Source organism: Sciurus carolinensis, chromosome 10, assembly GCF_902686445.1.
Source record: "Sciurus carolinensis chromosome 10, mSciCar1.2, whole genome shotgun sequence".
Taxonomy (NCBI): Eukaryota; Metazoa; Chordata; class Mammalia; order Rodentia; family Sciuridae; genus Sciurus; species Sciurus carolinensis.
The window spans coordinates 33,939,232-33,948,092 of record NC_062222.1 but is presented as its reverse complement, the minus strand read 5'-3'; positions in this window follow the sequence as shown (position 1 = coordinate 33,948,092).

The following is an 8,861-nucleotide window of genomic DNA, read 5'->3' as shown; positions in this document are numbered from 1 at the left end:
TCCTTCATTTTGTTCTCCATGCTAGATTCAGAAACATCCTTTAAAAACACAAGTTTGGGGGCTGCAGGTGTAGTTCAGTAGTAGAGCCCTCACCTAGCCTTTTAAAGACCCTGAGTTCAATTCCTGTAACTGCAAATAAATAAAAAATGCAAATCTCTTCATTGTCAACCCTGCTGAAAAGTTTACTGTTGCTTTTGGCAGAAATTCCTAAATCACAAAAAGTCGTGTCAATCAGTAAAACCTAACAGACCTTCTCTATTTAAACTTTCAGTACATATAACCTGTCAGAGACACAGGTTGTTTGCATATCTTTCTTTTAGCTTCCATCTCTGTTGTTTGCATATCTTTCTTTTAGCTTCCATCTCTGCCCAGACTTAGGGAAGATCATTCAGATACCAAACGGACAACATCAATTCTTTAAGGGTTAGAAGTTTTTCTAACCCTTCTCTCTGCAAAAGGATTAGGAGGAAATTGTATTGTTATTTTCATTTTCTGTGGAAAAATGTGCTATTTTTCTCTGTTCACATTCTACAGATATAAAATGTTTTAAAAAAGGTATAAAAGCCTAATCCATTTTATCATGTCAGGTCAAAGCCAAAACATAGAACAAGTCTATAATGTTAATGACAGAAGCAGTTCAAGGCTCTTTATATGTCATGATGTTTTTTACAAATACTTAGACCTATAAAGATTGTTTGATGCTGGTATGTGTGTGTGGGTGGGGGGGGAGGTGGTTCAGTGTAGAGCACTTGCCTATGATGTGGGTACTGAGTTTCATCCCTAGCAATGAAAAAGAAAAAGAAAAAAAAAAAAAAAGATTGTTAGGTTTTTTCTGTTTAGTGTATGGTGAATTGACTTTGGAAGCATTTGGCAACTTTCTTAACTTTTCTTACCCTTACTGGTCTGGTAAGTAAAATTGAATAATAAGGTTATCTACATTACTGAGTTGTTTGAGAACTAGATAAAGTATGTAAAGCACCTAGCACAGAGCTTGGCACATAGTAACGATCAATAATGTTAGTTTTGTTTATGATAGTGACAAAAAAAAGTGATAGTCTTTTTAGTTATTTTTTTATTTTTTATTTTTTTGTACCGGAGATGGAGCCCAGGGATACTTTACCACTCAGCTACAATTGTCAGCTCTTTTTAATTTTTATTTTGAGATAGGGTCCCTTTAAGTTGCCCAGGCTGGTCTGGAACTCATAATCCTCTTGCCTTATCCTCCTGAGTTGCTGGGATTACAGGTCTGTGCTACCTGGAACTCATAATCCTCCTGCCTCATCCTCCTGAGTTGCTGGGATTACAGGTCTGTGCCAACATGCCTGACTTAATCTTTTTTCCTTTGGGGGAAAGAAATACTGAGGATTTGAACAAGTCTATCACTGGTTGTTCTGTCAGATAAGGGTAAATACACATTTTGCAACTGAAAACAGTTCAAATCAATCTTAACCATTACTCCCTGGAAAAGAAAATACTCTTATTACTCCTCAGAAAACTTTTACTATTGTTCTGTATTACACAAGCCCTGTCTTCCTGGTGCTATTATAAACTGATAATCAATATCCTTGTGTTTGTTTGTTTTTGTTATGTTGTTTCCAAGTCCTAGAAGAATCTCGGCATATTGGGAATACTCAGGCACAAAGTTTGGTGCACCATTTCTAACTGTGGAATGATTTCTGCTGGTGGCAGAGACTCTGCTGTCCCCTGGTGGTATCTGCTGTCTTTCATTGGTTCAATGTTCGTGGGTCAGAAAGCTTACAAGTATCCTGGGATATTCATAGTCAGGTAGAGCCTAAAAACTGTTTTTCCATTCTGACCTATAATGTTTTTCTGTTTCAGAAGCAACACTCTCTATGACTCAGATCTAGGATTCATGGTAAGGAAGCTCTCCCACATGTAACTACCTCAAAACCAATGCTTCCTCTAGAAACAGAACATTTTGTCTCCTTAAAGACTTACGTGTTAGCCAGGTACAGTGGCGCAGTACATGTGTAATTGCAGGCACTTGGGAGGCCGAGGCAGGAGGATTGCAGTTCAAGGCCAGCCTCAGCAACTTAGAGAGATCCTCAGCAATTTAGCAAGACTTGTGTCATTCAAAAAGACTAGGGATGTAGCTCAGTGGTAAAGTGGCCCTGGGTTCAACCCCCAGTACTGATTAAAAAAAAAAAAAAAAAGAGTTACATATCAACCTCTTCTTCGGAGTTCTAATTTTGCAACAGAGCCCGATGCTACAGATAGGATCCTAGGATTTTTTCCCCCATCTGTGGTGTCCTTCCTAACTTGTTGCTCTTGACACAGGACTTGGGTATCACTGTGTTTGTCTGGAGTCCTGATAAGGACCTAGTGATCCACAACCTATGCCCATGTAAAGGCATAAACTCAGATGTGTGTGAAATACAACTTTATTTGTAACTCGCTTAGATTCAAATTTGAATTGCTTGTTCTGAAGGGTTGGTAATGTAATTACATTGTCAGTTTCTGGTATCTCTCCTTTCCTTTACATAAGCTCAGATCTTAATTTGAAAAGGTCTGACATGGTGGCAAGTTTTTGGATTGTTGTCCTCTGGTTCTCAATGTCATTTGTCTACACAGGCATCCAATGAGAAATTCATTATCTTAATTCAGTTATCAGTTCTCACAGACCTCTGCTGAGTTCAGAGTTCCCTTTAAATCTAAAGATGGTCTTTCCTTTTCCATGCCCACTTGGGTGTACAGCGATATTGGGAGCCTGTCTGGGGCTTTGGGGCTTTTTTGTTTGGTTTAGTTTTATTTTCTTCTGAAAGTGGAAAGCCATGGTCTTGCAGAAGATGTTTTATCTTTTGCTATGCCAATAATTATTTTCTGTTTCTGTCAAGCCAAGTCTTTTGCAAAACCAGGAAGAGATTCCTTTTTAATCCCTCTCCTTTCTTTGCTGTCACATCTTTGTCTTAAAACGATGAGTGCAGCATACTTAGCTGCTTAGAGTGAAGTGATGGTCATTAAGAATTGAGAACATATTGGCAAGTGAGGTGTGATGGCATGTGCCTATAGTCCCAGCTTCTTGGGAGGTTGAGGCCCAAGAATCTTTTTAGCAATTCTGGAGTTTAAGACCAGCCTGGGCAATATAGTGAGACCTGGTATCAAACCAAAGAAAACCAAACAAAATATGGGGGTTATGTCTTAATATTAGCCATACTTATGAGGAAGAAACTAATAATAATTATTATAAGGCTCTCGGCGCCTATTCCTTGGCTCCATCCAAGTCCTTAACCCTAAGAAATAGTACATGCTCTTGGCTCTTTTGCTCTGTTCCTTTCTGAGCATGGGTAAGATACCAGAACTTAGAAACTCCCATCAAAATAAGCAAATTGTCAGTAGAGAAGGTTGTCTCCTAAAAGGTTTTTTTTTTTTTTCACTATAAGTCCAGTTTATTCATTTGTTTTTTACTGTACTGGGAACTAATCGCCAGAGTACTCAACCACTAAGCTATATCCCCAGCCCTTTTAGTTTTCATTTTGAGACAGGGTCTCATTAAGTTGCTTAGGCTGGCTTGGAACTTGTAATCCTTCTGTCAGCCTCCAGAGTCACTGGGATTACAGGTGTGTGCAACTGAGCCTGCTGGCAAAATCTAGTTTTGAGTGGTTTGGGGAGGTATGATTCTTTTATTTGGTTTGGTTCTAGGAATATGACAGTTTATATAAAGCTGTTACTTGACTGTGAAAAATCTAGGCACAAGGAGAGTAACATTTGGATTAGTCTTTTTGCACATAGAAACCTGTATAACAGGAAGAATCACATTATATTTTTCTTCCAAGAGTGTAGAGGCATCCTCAAAGCATCTTGGCAGTGTTAAATTCCATCTTGAAATATGTTGAAATTAGTAATAATTACAATAAAGTATTAACTGTTCAAGTTTAACAATAGTTGTTTATGCTTATTGAGTACTTATTATGTGTCACATACTAAGATACCTCAATTTAATCATCATAACAATCTTAAAGACATATGTATTTTTTATTCTAATTTTTAGGTGACACAAGCAAGAAACAGGTTAAGTAATTTGTACTTATCCAAACTCACAAGCTAATATCTATTAGAATTTAATTTGAACTCCAGAAGTCTGATGGCAGAAGTGCTTAATTACCTTAGTAAGAGTACACATCATAATAATGATCAGGAGGACAATGGCATAAAAATGATGATTTTTGCAATGATAAGCTAAAGGCTGATTTTTAAGCTAATAGATCAGAATAAAAATCTTAATGTGAGTTTATTATTATGAGATATGTGAGACAAAGTGTAATTCACCAGTTTGCAGTTTTTCAGGGAACCACAATAAATAAACCCCATGAAATTGAAGGACCATAAGTCAACATTTTAAATTTGAAAGGATCAGCATGGAGATCTGATATGGAAAATCTTGTCTAATTACACTTAGACACACGGAAAATGTGAGATGTAGCCCCAGGAGGTAGAGCACTTGCCTAGCATGTACAAGGTTCTGGGTTTCATCCTCATCAGTGTGCATATGTGTGCGTGCGCACACACACACACACACACACACACACACACACATACACAACACATGGAAATGAAATTTCTTGATAATATTCTCTTAGAAACTTCTCAAAGCCATAACTCATTCATTCATTCAAAAACATTTATTGAGCCCCTACTATGTGCCAAGAACTGTTAGAAGTGCTAGGGATAGAGTAATGAAAAAACAAAAGATTCTTGTACTTGTGGAGCTTAACTTTAATGAGAGAAGATAAATCAAACAGTGTTTTAAAAAGTGGTAAGTGCTATTGAAAAATAGAGACTTGTTATACCTGGGATAACTTCAAGCTTTTTCTTTTCATTGTTCCTTTTCCTTTTTTTGGGGGGGGGAAGGGGGGGTTTGAACCCAGGGACACTTAACCACAGAGCCACATCCCCGGCCCTTTTTTGTATTTTATTTAGAGACGGGTCTCACCAAATTGCTTAGAGTCTCACTAAGTTGCTGAGGCTGGCTTTGAACTCCCTATCCTCAGCTTCCTGAGCCACTGGAATTACAGATGTGGGCCACCGCACCCAACTTTCTATGTCAGGGATAAGGTGGACTAAATTGCTCACTGTGAAAACTCAGTCTGAAGAAGAGCTGGAGAGAAATACAAACCAAAGTATGACTTCTGATTTAAACACTGAAACCAGTGGTTTAGCAGCACCTGAAGCTAAGGCACTGGCTTCTCAGGGAGAAGTAACACGGTTTGTTACATATTCTCATTTTTTAAGTGTATCTGGTTCTCACTCCTTAGAATATAACCTTCACCTGCTCCTTCCCTACCATTTTACTTTCTAGAGACATTCCAGTGTCTCACCTTACTTCTATTTCTGATCACAAAAAAGTCCTGTGCATTCAGTACCACTTTGTGCTGAATGTAATTATATTTTCTCTATTAAAGCACTAATTATGCTGGATTCAGTGACACATGCCTATAATTCCAGTGACTCAAGAGGCTGAGATAGGAAGATCACAAGTTCCAGGTCAGCTTTGGCAAGTTAACAGGACACTGTCTCTAAATAAAATATAAAAAGGGATGGGGGTGTAGTTCAGTGGTACGAACAAAAAAGAACAATTCAGAAAAAAATTACCAATTACCCTTTATTATACTGGTTAATTTAATAGTCTTTCTCCCTCATCAGACTGTAAACTTTGTGTATGCAAAGTTAATCACTGTGAGGTTTTTTTTTTTTTTTTAAATCATTGTATTATCAGCATTCAAAATAGGGCAAGGTGTATAGAAACAACTTAATATTTATCATATAAAAGAATCATTGTTAGTGCTAATTGTCTATGTGAGCATACATTGGTAAAAATGAAATTTTGTGATTACACACAAAAATTTAATCAGTATAATGTCCTTGTTCATTTGTCCTGAAATTTCACTGTATTTTTTCCCCACAAACAGTATGTTGCCTTTTTTTTTTGGCAGTTCTGGAGTTCTGGAGATTGAACCACCCAGGGGCACTTTGCCACAGAGCTACTACCCCAACTGTTTTTATTTTTTATTTTGAGACAGGGTCTCACTAAATTGCTTAGAGCCTTGCTAAGTTACTGTGATTGGTATCAAACTTATGAGCCTCATGAATTGCTGGGATTTCAGGTGTGTGCGACCATACCTAGCTATTATGTTGCTGATTTATTAATGAGTTAGTTTGATAATTAATACCTGTTAATACATGTGAAAATTTGATCATTTATTTTTTAACATTTTAAAAGATTGTGAAAATTTCAAATGTAAAAATATAAATTGTATAATAAACAGTATAAAAAGGACAAAAGTCAACTGCTTGGCCAATTTTATTTCATCCACAACCCCACCCACTCACCCTACCCAAGCTTATTTTAAAACAAACTCAGACATCACAGCATTTCATTGTTTTAGTGATTTTAAAAAGGAAATTTTTGTATAAGAAAGTTTTAGAATTTACAAAACAAATGTATGTGCATTATTGCTTTCTACTCCCATACCCTGATTTTTCCACATTGCTGAAAAGAAGCAGGTTCAGAGAAATTAAATGATCATTCTTTGATTAAATTCTTAGTGCATGATATAGTCAGAACTTGAACCCATGCACAAAAATCAATTCAAAGTGGATCAAATACCTAGGAATTAAGGGCTGGGGTTGTAGCTCAGAGGTGGTACGCTGGCCTAATGTGTGTGAGGCACTGGGTTTGATCCTCAGCACCCCATAAAAATAAATAAATAAAACCCAAAGGTATTGTGTCAAAACAAAACAAAACCCTAGGAATCAGACCAGAAACATTGTAAATTATGGAAGAAAACACTGGTCAACACTTTAATATAATGGGATAGTCACTTCCTTAATAAGACCTCCAAAGCTCAAGAAACAAAACCAAAAATCAGTAAGTGGGATGGCCTCAAATTAAAAAGCTTCAGCACAGCAAAGGAAATAGCATGAAAAGAGAGCCTACAGAATGGGAGAAAAATTTTACCAGCTACTTTTCTGACCAGAGATTATTATCCAGAATACATAAAGAACTCAAAAAACTAAACTAAAACCCCCAAATAATTCAATCGAGAAGTGGGCAAATGTTCTAAAATATATTTCTCAAAAGAAGAAATACACTGGGCAGTCTGAAGCCCATGGTCTACTTTTCAGATAATATTTGTAAATAAGTAAAATACACAGGATTGAAAAAAAACCTGTTATTTTGAAAGAAAGTTATCAAAATACTTAAAAAGCAAGTTTGTGATACAACCTGCTTTTTATAATGTTTTACATTAAATACAGCTTAGCAGAAAGTGTAATTATTGTATTATGACAATGCTCAATGATGTGTACATTAACTTGAGAACCTCAGCAACTGATGTGAAGTGAAAATAGATGTGATTACTTTTGATTAAAAAAAAAGAAAGAATACAAATGACCAACAAATACATGAAAAAATGTTCAAGGAGGAAAAGCAAATCAAAACTACACTGATATTTCACCCCCTCTAGTTAGAATGGCAATCATCAAGAATACAAACAAAAAAGGAACATTGTTGGTGGGACTGTGAATGGGTACACCACTTTGAAAAGCAGCATGGAGATTCCTGAAGAGAATAGGAACAGAACAACCATGACCTGTTCCTTGGTATTTATCCAAAAGAACTGAAATCAGCATTCTATAGTGATACATGCATACCAATGTTTATAGCAGCACAATTCACAATATCAAGATTATGGAAACAGACTAGGTGTCAACAGATGAATGGTTAAATAAAATATGGTATTTATATACAATGGAGTTGTATTCATCCATAAAAAAGAATGAAATTATGTCATTTGTTGGTATATGAATGGAGCTAGTGAACATCATGGTAAGTGGAAATAAGCCAGACCTATAAAGTCATAAGTTGCATGTTTTCTCTCATAATATGGAAGCTAGAAATAAAGAAACAGAATTTTAAAAAAGGGATCTTATGAAAATAGAACTAAGACCAATAGAGGAAGGAGATTGAGAGGGAGGGAGGAGGGTAAGGCCCAGGGAAGCACTGGGAAACAAAATCTACCAAATTATGCTATATTCATGTATTAACATACCGCACTGACTCATTTACATATATAATCAAAATGCACTAATTAAAATAACGATGATTACATAAGAGAGATCAGTAAAGTAGAGCAAGCAGATCAGGGGGAGAAAGAAGAGGAGGAAAGTGAATGTTCTGGGAATGAGATTGATAAAAATATTTTATGTATGTCTGAATATGACAAAATAAATCCCACTATTATGTATAATTATAATGCATCAATGAAAAAAACTCTGAAACCAAAACGTTACCCCAGCCCTTTGGTATAGGATGTAACTCAGTGGTAGAGTGCTTGATTAAAAAGTCATTTTTGTTTCTTTTCCCCTCTTTTAAAGTATCAACTTTAGTGCTTATATTCAGGGTATAATATTACATGCCACTTCAAGGTGAGAATAGATATCTGTTGCTTTTTATAATTCTAATTTTTACATATCCTAAAATCACTCACTGGATGGAAGGGTGGCAGTTAAAGGGAAAAATAAGCTCTGATCCTTCTAAATATCCCCTCTGGCTGCTGCAATTCAAAGCTTGTGGTTTTTAAGTCATACTCTGTTGCATTCAATTATCAAGCGGTTTTGTTTTCTTAGAAGAAGAAAAAGAAGTTAACACGTAAGGATAACTTATGCCTTATTGATAAGGTAAGCATGCACAATCTAAATTGCTTGGCTCTAACAGAACTAGAGGTCAAAGCATCCACACAGGTTTCCACCGTCGATGATCAAATACTACTACAGTAACAATAGTACAGCTATTATTGGCTAGGTACCAGCCCGGCAATCTGTGTCAGACACTGTGTTAAGTG